Source organism: Pristiophorus japonicus, chromosome 3 (assembly GCF_044704955.1).
Source record: "Pristiophorus japonicus isolate sPriJap1 chromosome 3, sPriJap1.hap1, whole genome shotgun sequence".
NCBI classification, from domain to species: domain Eukaryota; kingdom Metazoa; phylum Chordata; class Chondrichthyes; family Pristiophoridae; genus Pristiophorus; species Pristiophorus japonicus.
Window position 1 is genome coordinate 137,045,281 of NC_091979.1, and position 12,873 is coordinate 137,058,153.

The following is a 12,873-nucleotide window of genomic DNA, read 5'->3' on the forward strand; positions in this document are numbered from 1 at the left end:
ATTGTTAAAGAGGCTTATGATTTGCTATTGTTTACCGGGTTGTTGGAGGGTCGGTATGCTCTCTCTCCCCTTCCCCCCAGCCCCCCACCCCCCCCCCCACCCCCAGCCTCTACTTTGACTTGCCGCCGCTCTGTGGCACCGATGCCGGCCAGTTCGCTCCCTCCCGCCCCTAGCCCAGGCCGAGTGGCCTCCCGGTGCATTCTCCTGCCCCGAGCCCAGGCTGAGTGGCCTCCTGGTGCATTCTCCTGCCTCTAGCCCAGGCTGAGTGGCCTCCCGCACCAGCCCACTGCCTTCCTGGGTTGAGTGTAGAAAGGTGATTTGGAGTTTGATGCTGAAGGTACGACTTCAATTTTTTATTTCTTATAGAATTGCGGTTATGATTATTTCTTGATTATTTTAATTGTGCGAAGGATGGTTTTGCACGTCTGTAGAAGTGGTGTTTCTATTGAATGGATTTTATTTTTCAATGTCTCGTTAGTAGTTTTTGTTTGCAAATGCACTCCACATTGATTTATTTAACATTGCTAAGGCTTGGTTGGTTCAGGTCCAGGTCCTCTCCGCTTCCCGCCCCTATCCCAGGCTGAATGGCCTCCGATGTACTTACCTGCGCCGATTTCTTTAACTCTCTGCAAGGATTTTGAGTGGTCACATACGCTGGCCTAAGTAGAAATGGAGTAACTATTAGCTGACCAAAGTTGCCTAAATGGCCAGAATTGGTGTAGGTGGCTGGTAACCCCCCCCTTTGAGAAAAAAAAGCTTACCTAAAAAAAAATGTAATTAATTCAGTTACGCTGGTACAAATTGATTGGGGAAACTTAGGATTTTTAAGTTAGGCCAGAAAAAGCAGCCTACTCCAAAAAAAAAACAGAGCAAATACTGGGAAAAATTGAGCCCATTATGTGCAAGCAGTGCCATAGGTTACTGAATTGCTTTCTTATATTTATTGCAGCTGCAGATATTCAAACAAATGATGGACAACCGATCACTCGAAAGGAAAGGTATTGTTGTGGAATGAGAATCTCCTTTCTTCAGCTGAAGAGTGGGTGGCTTTAAAAAAAAAAGCAAAGATTTCTTCTAATATATCCAGGTGAGACTTTCTGAAATGATGGAGGCAGGATGATGTACCAGTACGTCTGTTCTGCTGTGTGGCCAGACATAATGAGTTATGAGGAAAAGTGGCATTCATAAAAGCTCAAACATTATTTCTTTAATTTAATTGACCATTGCTTTCAAGATCATTTGTTTTGGTACAAGAGCTACAATGAGGTTAGAATCTTTAGGGGCTGAAATTGACCCTTTTTTAAAGGCCGGCTACTGCCTCTCAAAGGGGTGGGAAGGCCTTTCCGCCCGGGGCAGGCATAGAGTGTGACCCGTCTGCAATTGCCCCTGGGCCTGGGGCGGGAGAAATGGCTTTCCGCCGTGCCACGTTTTTCCCAGCAGGTCGAACCCCTTATCGCCTGGCACCGATCCCTTTTGCACCCCGCGGGGGGAATTGCCCCGCGGGAGTGCGGTTGGCGCCAGTTGGTGTCCCCAACAGCTTTGCGGAGTGCAATGCTGGCACTGGCTGGGCGTTGCTGCCGTGGTGGCCATTTTGTTTCAATTGTCGGCTGACCCCTGAGTCGGCCTCACAATAGCGACCGCTGATTTGGCCGGGCCGCCAACAGGCAGCCCGCACCCCTTCTTGGGTGCCGAGCCACTGGCCAGGCCAAAACCCTCCCTGGTGGCCCAGTGGGTGCCACTGATGCCTCACTAGGTCTCGCAGCGACCCTTCCCTTTAAGTGAAGGGGAGGAATATGGCGATGTGTCAGCGCAACGTCATCAGCGCCCGCTAAATGACACCACTTGCCTCTGCCCTGCTACCGACTCTCACCCCACATTCACTTCCAATAGCGTCCGAGAGCACCGGGAGGCTTCCTGAAAAACAAAGTCATGAATATCGCTCCATTCTCCGTCCCATCTATGGGCGTTTAATCTTCAGTTTTCAAATTATCCCACCAAACAGGGCTGAGGGCAATTTCGGCCCCTTAGTATTTCAAAGTTAATTTCCATTGTTCACAGCACATTTTAATGTGCTGCACAATTGGTTTTGTTTCAATAATAAAGAACTATTTAAATGCCGTTCAATAAAATAAAAATGATATTTTATGTTTATGTCATCGCAATAGAATAAAGAAAGGAATAAAGGTGTATTCCTACGCAGGCAGATTGATCTTTCCTCACTCTGGTAGGATACTTTCCTTTCTGTAAAGTTGTTTGGGAAGCACAAATTCCAGGTCTGTGAGGGAAACAAAATAATGTGAATATATAAAACTCACTGAAGTAAGTTTCTTGTATGTGTAGGCATTTGTTGAAAATGAAGCTTGGCTCTTATTTCCCCCCATCTCCCTCCCCATTTGGCAAACACTGAATGAAGACCCTTAAAACACTGCTTTTTTTTTTAGCTGTTTTAGCCTGCATTCTTGACAGGTAACCGAATGGTTGGGCGACAAATTGAACATGGTAAATGGAGACTGGTATTTAATTAGTTGTGCATTCATAGATCTCTAATCCTGGTTGTGCAATTCAAATTTGGTGCCTCAATATGTGTTTGTTTGAGCTTTTAGTTAGGTTTGTCTTTGATTTTGCGAAAGTTGTGTGGTCTTCGTAATTTTGAGAACTCTTGGTGAACTTGAGCATATATTTTTAATGGGATACAGGTTGAACCTCTCCAGTCCAGCACCCTCGGGACCCGACCGGTGCTGGACCAGATAATTTTCCGGACCAAGGGAGGTCATGCAACAAAGTTTCCAGACAGGTTTCTGCTACATTCACTGGAATCCACAAGAGACTCCAGTTGACACGACATGCCATGCAGCTGTTGCACAGAAATCTCAGTTTAAAAAAAACAAAACCAAACAACACAGAAGCATTACAGTTAAAACATAGAAACATAGAAACTTAGAAAATAGGTGCAGGAGTAGGCCATTCGGCCCTTCAAGCCTGCACCGCCATTCAATAAGATCATGGCTGATCATTCCCTCAGTACCCCTTTCCTGCTTTCTCTCCATACACCTTGATCCCCTTAGCCGTAAGGGCGATATCTAACTCCCTCTTGAATATATCCAATGAACTGGCATCAACAACTCTCTGCGGCAGGGAATTCCACAGGTTAACAACTCTCTGAGTGAAGAAGTTTCTCCTCATCTTAGTACTAAATGGCCTACCCCTTATCCTAAGACTGTGTCCCCTGGCTCTGGACTTTCCCAACATCGGGAACATTCTTCCCGCATCTAACCTGATCAGACCCGTCAGAATCTTGCATGTTTCTGGGAATAAAGTGTACTGCTGACCTGGGGCTTGCTGCTGCTCCTCTCTCCGGTGCTCCCACCTGGTAGGGCTGGCATTCCCTCCTCTCTCTGCCACCTCTGGTGCTTTTCCACCCCCCCCACCCCCGGTCGACGTGGAGAGGGAGTGGGGAGCGTGGCGGCCGACCGAGGCGCTGAATCTGAGCTTGAAATGCTGCGCAACGACCCAGCCACGTTCTGCACTGCGCAAAAGCCTACTGCGCAGTATTTCAGGCCCAGCTTCGGTGCCTCAGTCGGCCACCACGCCCCTCGCTCCCTCTCTGTGCCGACCCGACCGGGGGGTGGGAGCAGGGGGGGTGCGCTGGAAGTGGCGGGGAGGAGGAGCGGCTGGCCCCAGGATGCAGTGCGCTGACCCGGCCTCGGAGTGAGCACTGGAGGCGGCGGGGAGAGGAGGAGCAGCCAGCTCCAGGACACAGCTCGGGTCGTGACCCCCCGCCGGTACTGATTCCGGACCAGGGATGTTGCCGGGCCAAAAATTCAGTCTAAGGATTAATTTCTTCATGGTAGCCTGATGCACAGTTTAGATTTTAAAGATGCACCTCCATATTTCAATTTGTGGACCAGATAATTTATTGCATGGAACAATTGCTTGAGGTCAATGGGGATCATTTCAATATGAAATCAATTATTGATTGTTACAGTGGCATGTTTCAGAGTGATTCGCTGTGCATTACATATGTGAGTATCCCACTGCAAAACTGCCTGGTGGCCAAAATAAAATAAACTGTTATTGAGGGTGCAATTAGACTATAGATTGCAGTCTAAAACCGGTTCATCTTCAAGTGTGCAGCACTCATATAAACTTGCCACTCAAAAGTGATTCAAGTAAAATGATTCGGAAGCAGGTTCCCAGTCCCTGGACATGCATATATTAAGATGAAATAAGAGGATATAATTATGATGAGAGACTTGGAAAAATCAGGGTTATTTTCACTGGAGCAGAGAACATTAAAGAAGTTGCTAAGTGCTTACATTTTCAGAGGTTGTTGGCAGAATAGTAGAAGATTATTTCCATTTATTGGCAAATTTTAAGAAGGTGGCAAAATCCCCATTAGTGTAGAAGGTTGGAAGAATTTTTTCCCTGCAAGGGGTTATTAGAACATGGAAAACATTATCATGTGGCCTTGAAACTGAGTTAATCTCAATATTTACCACAACAAGTTGCATTTGTATAGTAACTTTTAATGTAGGAAAACATTCCAATCCGCTTGGCAAACATAGAAACATAGATAGAAACATAGAAAATAGGTGCAGGAGTCGGCCTGCACCACTATTCAATAAGATCATGGCTGATCATTCACCTCAGTACCGCTTTCCTGCTTTCTCTCCATGCCCCTTGATCCCTTTAGCCGTAAGGGCCATATCTAACTCCCTCTTGAATATATCTAACGAACTGGCATCAACAACTCTCTGCGGGAGAGAATTCCACAGGTTAACAACTCTCTGTGTGAAGAAGTTTCTCCTCATTTCAGTCCTAAATGGCTTACCCCTTATCCTTAGACTGTGACCTCTGGTTCTGGACTCCCCCAACATCAGGAACATTCTTCCTGCATCTAACCTGTCCAGTCCCGTCAGAATTTTATGTTTCTATGAGATCTCTTCTCATTCTTCTGAACTCCAGTGCATACAGGCCCAGTCGATCTAGTCTCTCCTCATATGTCAGTCCTGCCATCCCGGGAATCAGACTGGTGAATCTTCGCTGCACTCACTTAGTAGCAAGAACGTCCTTCTTCAGATTAGGAGACCAAAACTGAACACAATATTCCAGGTGAGGCCTCACCAAGGCCTTGTACAACTTCAGTAAGACCTCCCTGTTCCTATACTCAAATCCCCTAGCTATGAAGGCCAACATACCATTTGCCTTCTTCACCGTCTGCTGCTCCTGCATGCCAACCTTCAATGACTAATGTACCATGACACCCAGGTCTCGTTGCACCTCCCCTTTTCCTAATCTGCCGCCATTCAGATAATATTCTGCCTTCATGTTTTTGCCTCCAAAGTGGATAACCTCACATTTATCCACATTACACTGCATCTGCCATGCGTTTGCCCACTCACCTAATCTGTCCAAATCACGCTGCAGCCTCTTAGTATCCTTCTCACAGCTCACACCGCCACCCAGCATAGTGCCATCTACAGCCGGCTCTGCTGCAAGGACGGCCAAGACACACCATCCGGACACACCGCCTGCCTGGAGCCCGCCCGTACACCTGGCCCGGATCCGACCGCATCACGGGCCATGGCCTCCATGTTCCCGGACTCGGGGAGGCCCAAATGCCTGGACACCACTGGGGAGAGGTCTGGACGCCACCGGGGAGAGGTCTGGACGCCACTGGAGGCCTTGTATGGGCTGGAAAATGACCTAACTCCTGCTTCTCCTGTGCCACCAAAAACAAAAACTCAACATTTGCAGTACCGGCTGCTTCTGTCCCTGGCCGAAGGGATCCCGTACCGGTCGCTTCTGTCCCTGCCCGAAGGGACCCCGTACCGGCCGTTTCTCTCCCGGGCCGAAAGGACTCTGCACCGGCCCGGGTCAAAAGGACTCTGCACTGGATTTGGGGGATGTCCAACCGGCCGAAGGGACTCCGCGACGACCTGTCAAAGGGATTCGAGGATGTGGAACTAGCTGAAGGGACTCCGAGGCTGGCGTTCAATCCGTCGAAGGGATTCCGAGGCCGGAGCTGAACCAGCTGAAGGGACCGAGGCGTGGCATCGTCTTATACTCCCAACCAACTTTTAACCAACTTTTAAACTTATTAAACAATTTGGGAGAACTTTTAAAACTTACACTTTAGACTCTCACTCAAAATTTTTTTAAATATCTATTATTAATTTACATCTTTGACTTTTAACAACTTTTAAAAACTTTTTAAATTGGGGAAACTTTTATAATCTATTATTGATCTACATCTTAGATTTTTAACAACTCTTGAAACTTTTTAAAACTTCTGAGCAATTCTTAGAAACTTTTGAAATAAATTGGGAATCTTTATCAACTTTTAACTTTTAAAATAACTTTGGAAGTCACCTTCCTAATGCCTGCCCCCCAACCAAGCCTCGGGCCATCTACCATCAATGGCGCGACTCGGCGCCGAGCTTGCGGCCAACACTTCGCCGAAGGCAATTAGTCTTATCGAGCTGTGCCTGGTCTCCAGTTGTCTTGGACCCCCTTGCCACTGGACCAAGACCTTGTTCAGCTAAGCCCGTCTTGTTGCCGGTGTGCAGCAGCCACCCAACGTTAAAAGATCTCACGCACAGGCATCTTCCACTTCGTCAGTATGAAGTTCGGGACCTGGAACGTCAGGACCCTCATGGACAATCCCAACAGCAACAGGCCGGAACGCCACACCACCATAGTTGCCCGGGAACTCAGACGGTTTGACATTGACATCGCCGCCCTAAGCGAGACCCGGCGGGCAGGGGAAGGCCAGTTGAAGGAACATGGTGAAGGTTACACCTTCTTCTGGAAAGGGAAACCAGAGGCAGAACACCACCTTCATGGAGTCGGCTTTGCCGTCAAGAATGAGCTGGTCAACCGCCTCAAAGACTACCCCTGTGGGGTTAATGAATGCCTCATGACTCTCCGTATCACCCTATCTCGGAACCAATGTGCCACAGTCATCAGTGCGTATGCCCCCATACTCGATGCAACGGATGAGGCTAAAGAGGGTTTTTATTCCAACCTCGAGACATTCTTGTCCCGCGTCCCCACGGGAGACAAATTGATCCTCTTGGGTGATTTTAATGCCAGGGTTGGCAAAGGCACAGCCCTCTGGGGAGGTGTTATTGGTAGGGAAAGCCAACTCCAGCGGTACCCTACTCCTGACAAAATATCTAGAACATGAAATCCTCATCACCAACACCCTGTTCCGCCAGAGGGACAAATACAAGGCATCGTGGCAACACCTTCGCTCCAAACATTGGCACCTGCTTGACTATGTCATCGTCCGAGCCAGGGATCGCAAGAATGTGCGCATCACCCGCGCCATGACAGGAGCTGATGACTGCTGAACGGACCACCGCCTAATCCGATCCATCATCACATTAACATTGCCCCAAAGCAGAGGGAACAGCAGAAGCAGCTCCGCAAAAAAGTTAATGCCGGGGTACTTAGAGACCCAGCTAAGAGAGCCCTATACAGCCAGTGCCTCACAGCCAATCTGGCATGCCTTCATGACCCTGAGATGCTGAATGCCCATAGCGCTTGGTCTGTCCTCCAGGCCTCTATAACCAGTGCCTGTGAAGAGACACTTGGTCATTCAACCAGAAAATATCAGGACTGGTTTGATGAAAATGATCAAGAGATTGAAGAAATTATAGATTGCAAGTGCAAAGCATTTCTGAGCCTCAAGCAACAGCCCAACTTGGGAGCTGCAAAACAACATTACAGACGGCTCAAGGCTCAGGTCCAACAAAAAACTTGGGACCTAAACAACAGGTGGTGGATGGAGAAATCACAGGAGATACAACAACTGGTTGACAGCCACGCTTGGCGAGGATTCTTCGCTGTAGTCAAGGCCACCTACGGTCGAAACTCGCAAGGTCCGACCCCACTCCTGGCCAAGAACGGGGAAACACTCATCAAGGACATCAAGGCTGTCAGGGCCCGATGGAAGGAGCACTTCGAAGATCACCTCAATCGAGACTCTGCCTTTGATTCGAGTGTTCTCGATTCCATCCCGCAGCATGCTCAGTGAAACTCCAACGTTGCACGAGGTAGGCAAAGCCATAAAACAGTTTAAGAATAACAAGGCTATGGGTGCGGATGGAATCCCTGCTGAGGCGCTAAAATATGGCGTAGAGGCGCTGTTGGCGCGGATACATGACCTCATCTCTCTCATCTGGAGGGAGGAGAGCATGCCGGGAGATCTCAGAGATGTAGTGATTGTGACCATTTTTGAAAAGGTGGACAAGTCCGACTGCGGCAACTACAGGGGAATCTCCCTGCTTTCAGCTATTGGGAAAGTTGTTGCTCGAATTCTCCTCAATCGCCTTCTCCCTGTGGCCGAGGAGCTCTTCCTGGAATCACAATGCGGATTTCGTCCCCTACGGGGCACAACAGACATGATCTTTGCAGCGCGCCAGTTGCAGGAAAAATGCAGGGAGCAGCGCCAGCCCTTATATATGGCCTTTTTCGATCTTACAAAGGCCTTTGACACTGTCAACCGTGAGGGTCTATGGAGCGTCCTACTCTGTTTCGGATGCCTGCAAAAGTTTATCAACATCCTTCACCTGCTTCACGATGACATGCAGGCTGTGATCCTTACCAACAGATCCATTACAGACCCAATCCACATCTGGACCGGGGTCAAACAGGGCTGCGTTATCGCTCCAACCCTCTTCTCAATCTTCCTCGCCGCCATGCTCCACCTCACAATCAACAAGCTCCCTGCTGGAGTGGAACTAAACTACAGAACCAGGGGGAAGCTGTTTAACCAACGGCACCTCCAGGCGAGGTCCAAGATCACCCCAACCTCTGTCGTTGAGCTGCAGTATGCGGGCGACGCCTGCGTCTGTGCACATTCAGAGGCTGAACTCCAGGATATAGTCAATGTATTCACTGAGGCATATGAAAGCATGGGCCTTACGCTTAACATCCGTAAGACAAAGGTCCTCCCCCAGCCTGTCACCGCCGCACAGCACTGCCCTCCAGTCATCAAGATCCATGGCGTGGCCCTGGACAACGTGGACCATTTCCCATATCTCAGGAGCCTTTTATGAACAAAGGCAGACATTGATGTGGAGATTCAGCACCCCCTCCAGTGTGCCAACGCAGCCTTTGGCCGTCTGAGGAAAAGACTGTTTGAAGAACAGGCCCTCAAATCTACCACCAAACTCATGGTCTACAGGGCTGTAGTAATACCCGCCCTCCTGTATGGACCTGAGACATGAATGATGTATAGAAGGGACCTCAAGTCGCTGGAGATATATCACCAACGATGTCTCCGCAAGATCCTGTAAATCCCCTGGAGGATAGGCGAACCAACATCAGTGTCCTCGACCAGGCTAACATCCCCAGTATTGAAGCACTATCCACACTCGATCAGCTTCGCTGGGCAGGCCACATAGTACGTATGCCAGATACGAGACTCCCGAAACAAATGCTTTATGTGGAGCTCCTTCATGGTAAACGAGCCAAAGGAGGACAGCGGAAACGTTAAAAGGACACCCTCAAAACCTCCCTGGTAAAGTGCGACATCACTACTGACGCCTGGGAGACCCTGGCTGCAGACCACCCGAGGTGGAGAAAGTCCATCTGGGAGGGTGTTGAGCTCTTCGAGTCTTAACGCAAAGAGCATGAAGAGGCCAAGCACAGGCAGCGGAAGGAGCGTGCGGCAAACCAGCTTACCGACCCCCTCCCCCGATGAATTTCTGTCCCACCTGTAACAGGGTCTGTGGCTCTCGTATCGGACTGTTCAGCTATCAAAGAACTCACTTTGGGAGTGGAAGCAAGTCTTCCTCGATTCCGAGGGACTGTCTATGATGACATCTGCAAACTTGGAGATATTACACTCAATTCGTTCATCTAAATCATTGATGTATATTGTAAATAGCTGGGGTCCCAGCACTGAGCCACTGCCTGCCATTCTGAAAAAGACCCGTTTATCCCGACTCTCTGCTTCCTGTCTGCCAACCAGTTCTCTATCCACGTTAGTACATTACCCCCAATACCATGTGCTTTAATTTTGCACACCAATTTCTTGTGTGGGACCTTGTCAGAAGCCTTTTGAAAGTCCAAATACATCACATCCACTGGTTCTCCCTTGTCCACTCTTCTAGTTACATTCTCAAAAAATTCTCGAAGATTTGTCAAGCATGATTTCCCTTTCATAAATCCGTGCTGACTTGGACCGATTCTGTCACTGCTTTCCAAATGCGCTGCTATTTCATCTTTAATAATTGATTCCAACATTTTCCCCACTACTGATGTCAGGCTAATCAGTCCATAATACCCCGTTTTCTCTCTTCGTCCTTTTTTAAAAAGTGGTGTTACATTAGCTACCCTCCAGTCCATAGGAACTGATCCAGAGTCGATAGGCTGTTGGAAAATGATCACCAATGCATCCACTATTTCTAGGGCCACTTCCTTAAGTACTCTGGGATGCAGACTATCAGGCCCCGGGTATTTATCAATGCCAACAATTTCGCAAACACATTTTGCCACCTAATAAGGATTTCCTTCAGTTCCTCCTCCTCGCTAGACCATCGGTCCCCTAGTATTTCCGGAAGGTTATTTGTGTCTTCCTTCGTGAAGACAGAACCACAGTATTTGTTCACTTGGTCTGCCATTTCTTTGTTCCCCATTATAAATTCACCTGATTCTGACTGCAAGGGACCTACGTTTGTCTTCACTAATCTTTTTCTCTTCACATATCTATAGAAGCTTTTGCAGTCAGTTTTTATGTTCCCAGCAAGCTTCCTCTCATACTCTATTTTCCCCCTCCTAATTAAACCATTTGTCCTCCTCTGTTGAATTCTAAATTTATGTGCCTCTTCCTTGGATTTAACATTATCCCTAATTTCCCTTGTTTGCCACGGTTGAGCCACCTTCCCTGTTTTATTTTTACTCCAGACAGGGATGTACAATTGTTGAAATTTATCCATGTGATCTTTAAATGTTTGACATTGCCTATCCATCATCAACCCTTTAGGTATCATTCGCCAGTCTATTCTCGCCAAATCACACGTCATACCATCGAAGTTACCTCTCCTTAAGTTCAGGACCCTAGTCTCTGAATTAACTGTGTCACTCTCCATCTTGATAAAGAATTCTACCATATTATGGTCACTCTTTCCCAAGGGGCCTCGCACAAGAAGATTGCTAATTAGTCCTTTCTCGTTACCCATCACCCTGTCTAGGGTGTCCAGCTCTCCAGTTGGTTTCTCGACATATTGGTCGAGAAAACCATCCCCATTACACTCCAGGAAATCCTCCTCCACCGTACTGCTACCAGTTTGGTTAGCCCAATCAATATGTAGATTAAAGTCGCCCATGATAACTGCTGTACCTTTATTGCACGCATCCCTAATTTCTTGTTTGATGCTGTCCCCAACCTCACTACTACTGTTTGGTGGTCTGTGCACAACTCCCACTAGCGTTTTCTGCCCTTTGCTATTCCGCAGCTCCACCCATACTGAGTCCACATCATCCAAGCTAATGTCTTTCCTTACTATTGCATTAATTTCCTCTTCAACCAGCAATGCTACCCCACCTCCTTTTTCTTTCTTTCTATCCTTCCTGAATGTTGAATACCCCTGGATGTTGAGTTCTCAGCCTTCGTCACCCTGGAGCCGTGTCTCCGTAATGCCAATTATATCATATTCGTTAATAGCTGCCTGCGCAGTTAATTCGTCCACCTTATTCCGAATACTCCTCACATTGAGGCACAGAGCCTTCAGGCGTGTCTTTTTAACACACTTTGTCTCTTTAGACTTTTGCTGTCGTGTGGCCATTTTTGATTTTCTCTGCCCTCCACTTTTACTTTTCGTCTTTTTATCTTTTGCTTCTGCCCCCATTTTACTTCCCTCTGTCTCCCTGCATAGGTTCCCATCCCCCTGCAATATTAGTTCAACCCCTCCCCAACACCACTAGCAAACACTTCCCCTAGGACATTGGTTCCGGTCCTGCCCAGGAGCAGACCGTCCAGTTTTTACTGGTCCCACCTCCCCCAGAACCGGTTCCAATGAATTTGAATCCCTACTTCCTGCACCACTCCTCAAGCCACGTATTCATCTTAGCTATCCTGCAATTCCTACTCTGACTAGCATGTGGCACTGGTAGCAATCCTAAGATTACTACCTTTTGAGGTCCTGCTTTTTAATTGAACTCCTAGCTCCCCAAATTCAGCTTGTAGGACCTCATCCCATTTTTTACCTGTATTGTTGGTACCTTTATGCACCACGACAACTGGCTGTTCACCCTCCCCCTCCAAAATGTCCTGCAGCCGCTCCGAGACATCCTTGACCCTTGCACCAGGGAGGCAACATAACATTCTGGAGTCTCGATTGCAGCCGCAGAAACACCTATGTATTCCCCTTACAATAGAATCCCCTACCACTATAGCTCTCCCACTCTTTTTCCAGCCCTCCTGTGCAGCAGAATCATCCATGGTGCCATGAACTTGGCTGCTGCTGCCCTCCCATGATGAGTCATCCCCCCCCCCCCCCCCCCAACAGCACCCAAGGCGGTGTATCTGTTTTGGAGAGGGATGACCACAGGGGACCCCTGCACTACCTTCCTTCCATTGCTCTGCGTGATGGTCACCCATTCCTTATCTGCCTGAGTAACCTTTACCTGCGGTGTGACCAACTCACTAAACGTGCTATTCACGACATCCTCAGCATCGCGGATACTCCAGAGTGAATCCACCCGCAGCTCCAGTGCCGCAATGCAGTCTGTCAGAACCTGCAGCAGAATGCACTTCCTGCACATGTAGTCATCAGGGACACTGGAAACGTCCCTGGCTTCCCACATACCACAGGAGGAGTATGACACGGGTCTGGGCTCTCCTGCCATGGCTTAACCCTT

General features: G+C 48.3%; 1 protein-coding gene across 2 annotated transcripts in view; it reads left to right on the top strand.

Moving 5' to 3' along the window:
* The window catches only part of LOC139259903 (PTB domain-containing engulfment adapter protein 1-like), a 797,963-nt gene that overhangs the window by 168,050 nt on the left and 617,040 nt on the right, over nucleotides 1–12,873 (top strand). For both annotated transcript variants that reach the window (XM_070875832.1, XM_070875834.1), the window contains exon 2: nucleotides 950–1,087. The gene's annotated coding sequence lies outside the window, so the exon portion shown is untranslated. The remainder of the gene's footprint in view (nucleotides 1–949; nucleotides 1,088–12,873) is intronic.